This window comes from Lissotriton vulgaris, chromosome 2_1, assembly GCF_964263255.1.
Source record: "Lissotriton vulgaris chromosome 2_1, aLisVul1.2, whole genome shotgun sequence".
NCBI classification, from domain to species: Eukaryota; Metazoa; Chordata; class Amphibia; order Caudata; family Salamandridae; genus Lissotriton; species Lissotriton vulgaris.
Window position 1 is genome coordinate 497,168,210 of NC_141687.1, and position 12,255 is coordinate 497,180,464.

The window sequence follows — 12,255 nt, forward strand, 5'->3', positions numbered from 1 at the left end:
GCAAAGAGATATGTTCATTACAAAATTATTATTTCCAATTCTTGCCCCATACCACTGTGTAGGGTAAGCCCAAAACCTTGATACTCTTTTGATCCAATTGAATGTAGCATTCAACAGGCACATTAATTAAACCAACATCCATCTAACTCACAACAGGTTCAGATTTAGAACAATCTTGTTCATGTCCTCATAAACAGCTTCAACACTGCCAAATTTGTCACAATTATAAATACCAGCAAAGTGACCCTTCTTTCCACCCTTCCTGCAGGTGGAATTCCTGACACAACACCGTTTACTGTTGAAGGAGTTGCCTGGATTACCACTCTAATAACATTTCAATGTCCAATCTCTAAATTATCTATTATTATTAGACAAATATCTTCCCACCTTAACTTTCTGAAGTGTCTGATCATGCATACACTCACCCTTCTCATTAGTAACCTCAGCAACAGAATTGTCAACAACAACCATACCACTATTATGCATCTCTCGCACCCGAGTGTTAATACTCTCCATATTCTCAACAATGGCAGTTGTCTCTCTGAGATCAAGATTTTTCGCTAAAAGTTTTTTCCTAAACTCTCAAACTATTCATACAATGTACTATGGTCCCTAATCAGTGAGTCTGTTATGAAGCCCAGCACGCCACATTGTTCACAAAACCTGTAGTCTTTCCTTGGATTCTTGCAAAAATCATATGCCATTCCAGGCCTACATTTATGTTGGCAGCAAAATGTTTTTCTAACATCAATACCGACATGTGAAAGACATGTCTAGGATCTTCGGCACCATTTCCTATAGGTAAGGTTTCTAAATTGTCATATATGTTATGGACTCCCACTCCGAAGCTGTGAAAAAGAAACACTTGCTTCCTTTCTTGCCTCCAATTGCTAGTAAATAGGAAACACATGTTTGTTTAATTTCTTCCAGGGTAACAATGATTCACTCCTTTCGGACAGGAAGGCAAGGGGCAGAGACATACCAACTGCACCCATATTCAGCAGGTAACTATTGTGGAATGTCATTGTGCAATTATATGAGTGAATCTAAAAATATAGCAAGAGTTGCTAAGATTCAGATTGTAGGTACAATGGCCTTACTGACCTGATTTTGTCTCAAATCAATGAAAAGGTTAGTTTTTGTAATACAATATAAGTAAATGTTAAACAAATACCTCAAGATCTTTGACTAAATATCACCACGAAGAACGGAGATGCAAGAAGGTCTTGCAGTGTGGTGGTATTCCTTATTGTATTAGGTTCCATATGCGATGCATGCAGTGTACATAAATGGCCCAATTCAAGTTGTCGGCTACATGCTACACATCAAACATCATATAGCAAGTGTGTGCCTGGCATTGGCTGTGGGCGCTGTCCGCTAGAAAATTAGTGTTAAAATAAAGAATTTCAAACATGTTGCTTTAGAGCACGTACTGCAGCACACGACTCAAGTACGTGCAACTTCTTCTGAATTAGACTGCACAAGCCACCAGCGGGTACACTCTCCTCCATGCCAAATACAAGACAAAGAATTAAATCATCCACCCCTTACCGCAAAGTTAGGCACAGCATTCATCGACTCAGAGAAAACCACTTGATCAGTTGGTTGTCATTGTGGATTTTGAAAAGGAATATCTATCCACTGCAAGGCAGTGTTGTGCTGGTACATATTATTCTGCTCACCCCATCTTCTCAGATATCCGCTCCAACCGGTTGCACATCAATTGTTAGGCCCTTGGTAATAACTAGAGAGAAATATGCACCCACGTGTTAGCTGGTTGAGATATGCTTGCGTAGCCAGGAAATAATCTCCCGACACACAGGCATGGCTATTTATTTTGCCCCACCCACAGAGCGTATGCTATACCATAACCTATGCATGCCGCCGGGTTGGGCTTAATGCGCACCCCTGGCAATTGCAGAACAATGCGCCCAACTCCTCGCAACTATCGCGCGGAGCGATATAACAATCCTCCCCAAAATAAACACAGAGAAACATCTTAAAAAACTTTGCTCTTAAACAGGGTCACAGAAATCACGCCAGCTACAAGCAACCAATCACCAACTTGCATCTCGGACCACAGTTCTTGCATGTACTTATCCAGCAATGATATTGCAGTCCGCTGGACAGCTCCAGATTTCCTCTCAGTCTGTACTGGGTCCAGCTCTCCCAGCTGTCGTTATAGTCCTCACCAGGGCTCACTGCCAACTCTGAAGCGCCTTGGTTCACCCCTGGCTTTGAGGAGAGATTTCCAAATGTTCAGCTCCCTCTGTTTCAAGTTCCCCTTCAGACCATTCCTCCTGGTTTTGCCCATGGCTTCCACATCAGGGCTGTTCAGGGTGTTGCCAGGATAGAGATGGAACTTTTTGAATGCTGCCACATTCCTTGTGACAATTTTTAGGCCCTTTCGTGCTGTTACCTGGGTGCCTCGAATGTGGGTAATGCACCAGATATCTCTTTCAAAAGGTAACCTGAACTTACTTCCAGGATGTCTGTCTTAGACCTAGACCAGGTCTCCTATTTTAAGTAGTGACCTATGCGCTCGATGCTGCCGGCAGACTTGATCGTTCAACTGCTTCCTCCTGCTGTCCACAGCATGGTCGTCGACATTTTCAGAAGTGGGATGGAGTCACTCACCACTCTTCCCATGGATAGATGTCCAGGGACGCAGCCAGTGGTAGCATGAGGAGTTTGTCAGTAATCCCTGAGAAATTAGTAGATAGACTGTTCCAGAGAATCACTAATTGCCAAGGCTATACTTATGAGTTTCTTGAGAGTTCTCATAAAGCGTTCAGCTTCTCCATTCGCTTGTGACCATTTTGGTGTGATCTTTTTGTGAACAATGCTTAGGGACGCTAGATACGATGCAAACTCTTGCCCCAGAAAGATAGGGCCATTGTCCGTCCTTAGCACCTTGATGAGTTCATGGTTAGCATCACCATTTCCAGCTTTGGTATTACATCCGCAGTACTTAGGAAAGACAACACTTCTACTTCAGGGTATTTGGAATAGTCATCGATCACCATCAAAGAGTGTTTTCGGACTGGGAGACTCCCAAAATCCATGCTGGTGCTTATGCATGGACTGTCAGGTTGCAGTTCAGTCACAATCTGTGCATGATGATTTGGTTCCCCTGTTGCCTGAAACCAGGGACATGATCTTACTGCCTCCTCTACCTTCTCGTCCATGAGGGGAAACCAGATTTTGGTTCTGAGACAACTTTTGGTTTTAACCATGCCTTGATGCCTGGCATGGGCCAAACAGATCACTTGGTCCACAAGGGATGACGAAATGTCTAAACAATGACCTCTGAGTAGGCATCCATTTGGTTTGCCGCTCATTTCTTTTCTCACTTGGTATGAACTCTCAATCACCCGCCGGGCTTCAGGAGAGAGAATTGCCCCTTGGCTTTTGAGGAGGTGCCACTGGTTAGTCTTTACTGCCTAGAGTGTCTTCTGCAGGCATTCATCTTTGCTGTTTGCATGGCATAATTCCCCCAAAGATATGGGTAGTGGGTGAGATCTGTCCACCACATACCTGACATATTCCCAAGACTCCTCGGCCTCCTCCATTTCACTGAGTGTCCCAGCTCGGGGATGATGGGACAGGTAGTCTGCTGGATTACTTCTTCCAGGGTGGTACTCAATTTTGTAGCTTTACTCCTGCAATGGAAGCATCCATTTTTCAATGTGAGGTGGAGGCTTCGAGGCCGTTCCAGTAAACAGCGGAAGTAGGCACTTGTGGTCAGTGGTGCAAAGGAATGGCTTTACGTATACATACAAATACTCCCTCGAGCCATTTGAGCTGACAAGCTCGTGGAGAGGCACCTGCGCTCATGGAGAGGTACTGTGACCTGAGAATACTTTGGCAGCCTGCTCAGGAAACCCATACAATTGAATTGCCTAATCTCTACTGATGACGGATAATAATCCAGAAAGACATGTCTAGAGATGGCCAGCACTAATCTGCACCTACCTGGTGAAACACTGGAGAGACTTTGCAAATACACACACTTGGTGAACTGCATTTTCCATGATGCCTAGGGGCGAACCTGCTGGGAGGTAAAGCAGTGTGATCCCACATTTGTTTCCTGTTTAAAAGGCTCCCTCAAACCATTTGAGCTGACAAGCTCGTGGAGAGGCACCTGCGCTCATGGAGAGGTACTGTGACCTGAGAATACTTTGGCAGCCTGCTCAGCAACCCCATACATTTGAATTGCCTAATCTCTACTGATGATGGATAATAATCCAGAAACATGTGTTTAGAGATGGCCAGCACTAATCTGCACCTACCTGGTGAAACACTCGAGAGACTGCAAGTACACACACTAGGCGAGCTGCATTTACCATGATGCCTAGGGGCGAACCTGCTGGGAGGTGAAGCAGTGTGATCCCACATTTGTTTACTGTTTAACCACATGGCTGCTAAGGCAATTCCCCTCCTGTCCTGCAGATCCTCCATCCCCATTGTTTCATGACGAGCTCAGCTCGTCATAAGCACACGACCAGTGTACTGCATGACGAGCTGAGCTCGTCATGAGCAGCGAAGGGGTTAAAAGGCTCCCTCGAGCCATTTGAGCTGACCAGCTCGTGGAGAGGCACCTGCGTCCCTGGAGAGGTACTGTGACCTGAGAATACTTTGGCAGCCTGCTCAGCAACCCCATACATTAGAATTGCCTAATCTCTACTGATGACATATAATAATCCAGAAACACATGTCTAGAGATGGCCAGCACTAATCTGCACCTACCTGGTGAAATACTCGAGAGACTTTGCAAGTACACACACTTGGCGAACTGCATTTTCCATGATGCCTAGGGGTGAACCTGCTGGGAGGTGAAGCAGTGTGATCCCACATTTGTTTCCTACAAATGGAAATGGCGGCAGCCCCAATGCACTGCATTCACTTCTTTCTCTATTTGGGAATACCTTTGTTTCGCAGCAGTAGAAGATCTGCTGGCAAATGCCACCGGAGCCCACTCATCCTCTTCGTGGGGTTTTAGTAACAGGACGGCTCCTAGTCCCTTTGGGCCTGCATCCACAGCAACTTGAGTATGCTGTTGTGGATTAAAGTATCTCAGCGTGGTGGAGCTAAAAAGTGCGCCTTTAGTGGCCTGGAACACAGCATCCTGTTCCGGGCCCCACGACCAGGGATTTGCAGCTTTGATAAGTTCTTTCAAAGGTGTTGTGAGCGAGGAACGGTCTTTGATAAATCTACTACAATAGTTGACCATCCCCAAGAAGCTGCGCATTTCTGTCACATTGGTGGGAGCTGGGGTGTCTTTAATGTCCCTCTCGTTTTTCAGGATCAGGAGCTACTCCTTCTGCTGAAAAGATGAACCTGAAGAACTGTAATTTCGGCCAGAGGAATTCAGATTTGTCCCTATGCAACATGAGCCCAGAGTCTTGTATCCTTTGGAGGACTTGTCTCAGCCGTGTATTATGCTTTGGTATCAACTTCATGTGAACTAGAATGTAATCACTGACATTCATTACCCCTGAGAGGTCAGTGAGAAGTTCCTTGATGGTGTTCTGGAACACTTCAGCTGCCCTGGATATTACAAAACACAGCCTCCGATATCGACGTAATCCGACATGCGTGGAAAATGTTCCGATGTATAGGGACTGTTCGTCTAAGACCAGTTGATGGTATTCAGCTCGAAGATCAAATTTTGAGTACCAGCTGGCTCCATTTAACTCCCCTATCAGGTAATCAATGGTCAGAGTTAAGTGTTGTTCCCTTTTTATCGGTGCGTGGGGGGTAGCATATCTACACAGATTCTTACTTACCCCGGCCTCTTGGGATTTCTCGCAACCACAATGGGTGATGCCCACAGGGTCGGACCTTTCACCTTCTCAATAATTCCTGCCTCTTACAATTTGTTTAGTTCTTTTTCTAACAGTGGTCTCAGATGAAAAGCAACTGGCTGTGTCAAAGAGCTACTGGTTATACTGGGTATCGATGTGTAGATGTATTTGCTTTTCTCGCAGTAATCCGATGCCAGTGAACACTTTTGGGAACTCCTCCAGTATTTGACTAATTCCTTCTCGATGTATCTCAAAAGCAAAGGAGACTATTCCTAGGGCTTTTGCCAACTTGCATTCGAGCAGCATCCCATGCCTTTCTCCATCACATTCACCAGGGCTTCCACCTCCTGTTGATCATAGGTGACGGTGGTCTTGAACTTGCCTCTGATGGCTAGGGGCTTGGTCTGACCATATGCAAAGACTTTTATTTTGGCTGGGACCAGTGGTGGAGGGGATATCATCTTCTTATAGGTGCCATGGGACTTGATGTTTATGGTGGCTCTGGTGTTGATTATTGCGGTTGAGGAGTGTCCTCCCACAAAAACCCGACACTATAGTAGTCAACTCTGCATTTGGGACTCTGACCCTACTGTGAACACCGAGTGGACTGTGCATTCTTCCTGGTTGTCATCGTCCATATCGCTGTTTGCTTCCTGAGCCTCCGGGATCAAGTTGACATTAGACTCATGGGCCGTCCTTTGCAGGATCAGCACACTTTCATGAAGTGGTTCCTTTTTCCGCATGCTGTACACTTCTTCCCCCTTGCTGGGCACTCCGACGGTCTATGGGAGGGTCCCCCCGATAGCCACATTTTCGTGTCCTTGGGCTTCTGGCCCAACTTGATGGAACCGTGGCCTGTGGGGCAACTACATTGACTGTCTCAGTCTTCATGGGGTTTTGAAGCATGGTCTCCATATGTGCTGCTCTTGCTTTCTTCACCCTCCCCAGGGTAAGTATATCTACCAACGCCTTCCCCGACTCTTCTAGAAATCACTCCCTTAAATTTGCTGATGTGCATCCCTGAATAATCTGGCCCCTAATCTCCTCTGTCTCATCTTCACAGGTGCTTGCTAACTCTTTTAGGCGTGCATGGAACGCATCCAGGGACTCTTCGGGTTGCTGTCTTAATTGCCTGAATACAAATCATTCATAATCCTGATTAGCCACAGGCTCGAAGTGAGCATTTAGAGCCGCAAAAAGTGTGAGGTGAGTCTTTTGTGCTCCATCCACCACCATCTTGGATATCTTGTAGACATCTCTCCCTCCCAGATGCAGTATCATTTCATGCTTTTGCGCATTGTTCACATTTGTGGCCTCGAAGAAGAGGAGCACTCGCTCCACCCACTCCTTCCACCTCGGGGGTTGAGCAGACGGTGGCCCTTCTTCCACAAATGGCTCTATTGCATGGAATGTAGGCCATGGTGTTTGTGCCAACATCATCTTCCCTCTACCCTGGGTCAGGTGATGGAGCAGTGATGTGGGCATGTACAACTAGTTTCTTGAAAATTGTCCTGCCACACATGCCATGGGTTTGTGCCACTTACAGTTGTCTGTGCTCCAAGGATGACGTCATGCTCTGCCGAGCGGGAGCATTTTGCGCAACAAAGCCCTTCCACCAGGTGTACGATCAACGAATAGCCTGGCAGCTATGCATGCAGCTCCTTCTGGCCACTCGCGATCATCGTGCCAGCTGTAGCGTTCATTTTCTCCCAGGTGATCCAGAGGCATGGCTGTGTTGCATCATGAGCACCACACACTTTGCAAGACATGCGCGGCTGCCTCGTTATACCACGTGGGCTTGGCTGCCCCCATTGTCAATGCTGTGTCGGGACATATTATTCTGCTCGTCCCGGCATCTCATATATCCACTGTAAGTGGTTGCACATACTAATTAGGCCCCATGGTAATAACTGGAAAGAAATATGCACCCACGCATAGCTGGTTGAGGCATGTTCACGTATCCGGGGAATAATATCCTGCCTCACTGGTACGGCTATTTATTTTGCCCCGCCCACAGAGCATAGGCTAATCCATAACCTATGCACGGAGCCGGGGTGGGCCTAATGCATACCCCCAGAAATTACAGAACAATCCGCCCAACTTCTTGCAACTATCGCGAGGAGCGATATATCAGGCAGCTCGTCACCAGTGATCTGGAAGGTGATGGCAGTTCTAACCTACCATTGGTATGATCCACAACAAGTTGGTTGAAGAAACACAAACCAATGAGAAACCTTACAAAAACTGATTAATTTATACTGTATTTTCCTGGCTGAAAGAGAGAAGAATGGAGATGAAGTACAGTCCTTGTGTACACATTAAATTGGGAAACTCTCGCCACCTCATGTTGAAGGAAATAGAAAACTTGGATCATTGCAAGCATATTTTCAATTCATACATTTTTTGTTAAGAATTTTTCGTAGCATACTTTAAACACAGCAGTTCTGTGATATAATTTATAGTGACATTCATAATGTCTTATCAGTAATGATACTGCATCTATTGTGGAAACGGAGCTTATGAAGATATTAAAATAATATTGAGTGAGCAAAGACACCTGAAACTATTTATGCTCACTGCCCTCATGTGTGATGGACCCAATTTTTTCTCATAATACCCTGATGGAAGCCCACTCTGCAGGAAGAGCTGGTGCCACAGGATAGCCAAAGAACCAACTGTGGAAATCAGAAACCAAATGTGGAACATGCACAAATGTCATGGAGTATCCTGATCATTCTGATACATCAATGTCAGGCCAAGCCACTAAATACACTACATGAACACTAAATTGTAAATGTAAATTGATACTTGTATAGCGCACTACTCACCCGCAAGGGTCTCAAGGCGCTTGTACGAATACCGCTGTGGAACCCGTCCTGGATTTCCCTGTAAGGCGTCCACTCCTGGGCACCCCCAGGGTGAAGGCCAGTCATCCTTAGCGTTGTGGGGGCCGTTGTGGAGATTAAGCAAGCTATTGCCCAGAGTTGCAGAGTGGGAATCCATGATTACAATAGGCACTGAGGCGAGAATTATCAGGTCCGTGGATTTTTAGGCCCAAGACCCCGCCGAGGTGGGGAATTGAACCCTGGTCTACGGTGTAAGAAGAAACTTCTGGCTTCACCCTTAACACAAAACAACTGAATGGGTTTCCAACATGTTCAAATGAGTGTAATCACAACTCCACTGAATGCACATGACAATCTTACTAAAAAGCATCTGAAATTAGGCAAAAACTTAGGTTAGAAGCCAATACAGAAAACACTGGGAAAAGAGCAACACCTTGTCATTAATATGCTACAATGCTGTGGGACCACGATGACGATTGGCATACCTTATATAGCCCATAGGGTTTGCAAAGTGACGCATTTAGGCCGATGTGTCACTTTCTAAACCCCTGCGCCACATTATACCTGTGTCAGGTATAATGTATGAAGGGTGGGCGTTCCCCCGCATCCAAGCCTCACAGAAGTGGCACATAGAAATCAATAAGATTTCAATGCACCACTTCTAGGATGCTAATGTGTCACTATCTTACGCCTACCTCATGGCAGACGTAAGACTGACACAGGCCCTTCCACATGGGGCTTGCCCCATGTGAAAAGAACATTGCTAGAGTTACATCACGCTTCCGGCCCAACTTCAGCAGTGCGTCAGTTTTGCGCCGACCGATACGTCAGTTATTCTGACGTATCTGTCATTCCTTGTGACATGATGCGTCATACAGTAAATATGATGCATCCATCATGTCCCAAGGAGGGCGTACTGAGAAGTGACACATCGCTGTTTTCACGTAGCGATGCATCCCTTCTCATATATAAGGCCCTAAATCCTTAACTCAATTTTGACTGAAGAGTAAGCCCCAATGATACATTCCCAAATAAAGGGAAATCCAAAATCCAGAGCCAATGTCTTAAAAAGGTATCCACATTTAACTATTAAATCATGCTTTTTACAAAAGACGTCCCAGTCTTGTCATCCACTTACTGAAATACTCACCATGACCATCACCATGGAAGGGCGAGTGCACGGTACAGGCCCTGGACCCTGTGGTTTGATTACTCCAACTGTCACCAGCTGCTCACCTGTACATTATATGATGTCCTAATGGCCTGTTGCTAGCAATGCCATGTGTGGTGCCTTCAGCGTCTTGATTTATTCTACTACAACAACTTTTGTTTTTCCTTGTCACGCTCTCACCTGCCATCCAGCCATCAGCCTGTGTCTCCTTTGTAGATTTCGATTGCGGATTTTACTGGGATGAAAGGAATCTGTCTCTGAGAATCCTATTGTGTTTTCTTCCTGTCTTTTTAAAGGTGGAGGTTTCTTTCCTGTGTAAATTAACTTTGTCTACACGTTCATTCTTGCCATAGTGTATAAAACATGCTGAGGGCATCAGTCTTCCTTCTCTTTGCTTCACTCAGTGTTCATGATTGTGTTCTGAATGCCTGGAAGGCGGCTTCTTCCGCATTATAACCGGTTTTCTTCCTGGCTCTCCAGGATTTTTCCACCGAAGGCTGGACCCATGTCCACTCCATGCTTTCATCTCTCATTCTGAAATTCCAAAGTCTAAACGTAATTTGTGAAGTGACGAAGAGAAATGGCAGGTCAAACCTACATTTAAAAAAGCGTGGACTGTTGTATAGAGACCTGCAGGAGGCTGATGTGGCCTAAGGTAAATGATGGAATGCAGCGACAGAAAAGAGAAGGTTGAAGCTGTGGGGGTTAGCATACAGGAGTGAATTCCACATAGTTGCTATGCAGTCTCTGCCACTGCAGTGCAATTGACAGAGTCATGTTGGCTGTTTATAAGGAAACACCAAAGATATTGATCTATGGATTGATTTTTTGCTCACTTTGCCCATCAGTCTGAGGTTGACAGCTTGAAGAAATATTGCTGTTGGTTGCAAGATGTTCCAATAGTTTGTTCCAAAAGCGAGCAGCAAATTGTAAACCTTTCTCAGTGGCACTACTTCCTTCATTCCGAGTGGCAGACTGGTATATTGATATGCAAATGTACTTTTCCTGTACGGTATATCTGTGTCAGATCTGTGCAAATGTCAGAAAAAAATGGAAATGAGGCTTGGCAGCTGCTTCAGTCAAAACCTCATCTGCCTTCCGAATGAAATTACTACCCAGAAAAAAAGTTCTGTTGTTCCCACACCTAGGAAAACAAGGTGTGAGGAACAAAGGCCTATTTTCAATCAGGGGACTGGACATCTATTGGAAAGTGGGTTATTGGTATAGGTAATTGTGCATCTACCATTGGCAATAAGGCCACTAACACAATCCAGTGTTGAGTACAGGACACAATAAATTATTCCCATGCTCAACCTTGGTTGCTTGGCTGAGAGCAGGCAGACAAACCTTGGGCAACAGGTATGTAAAGCATTTAAAAACATCAATTCTGTAAATAAGTAAGAATGAAGACACAATAAAATTCCTATACCAATTTATAACTATAACGAATAATGTTATCTTTAAAATGATACCAAAACAACAAAACTCCATTGTAGCAAACCAGAGCTGTGAATGTTTAAAGATGTAGTACTAAATAGCACTTAGAAACCTTTAGCTCCATTTTGGGACATCTTGTCGCACGTGACCTGGACAAAGTCAAAGTTACAGGCCGATCTCGCTGTAGTCCTCAGTGGAGATTTTACCTTTGGACGCAGAAACATTTTTGGAGCCTTTTCTGCCAGGGTCCCTTAATGCTCTTCACCACTCGGGGTGCGGTGAGGGTTCACCGGCTTGCTTTCCTGTGAGCTCCCAGTCAAACCCTAGCAGTCAGACCTCTGGAGCTTTTCAGTGGGTATCGACAGGCCAGGCCGGCTCGCGGTTGAAGGTGGGCAGCTTGGCTCTCTCGGTTGAGTCAGTCCCCTTATGGGGCATTTTTCCAAAGTTGCTCCACACTTCTTCAAACTTCTAGAACTTCTTCCTAAAGTTTCTCTTGGGGGTCTAAAGATGGTCCTTTAAAGTTTGGAGCTTAAATTCCGACAGTCCATTTGAACAAAACCCTTACACATACACTAAATGCACTTAAGACTGGGGATTCTTGGTGGTGATGGTGCAAGTGATCTCTGTTAACCTGTAGCTAGCAGGGAGTCAACTCTGTATTCCTCTTGAAGCAAGGTACATCCAAAGGGCTGTAGCTCAAAAAATGCAACTAGTGCAGTCAGTTATAACAAAGTTTCCATCTTGGCAAGCCTTCTTCTTTTCATAGCTTCAAGCAGCAGATCTGATAGGCCCTGTACCTCTCACATAAGTATGCAGTGTTCTCTGGAATCGAGCAGGAGAACACTCCTGTCAAATGAGGTTCTGGGGAATGTCTCAGAGCATGACCACTTCCTCCAAAGGGTGACATAATCTTCTCCCAGAAAGCACTATTCCTCCAAAATTCAGTATGGCTGAAATCCCACATGAGGAGCAAGAACTAATTAAACCAACCTCC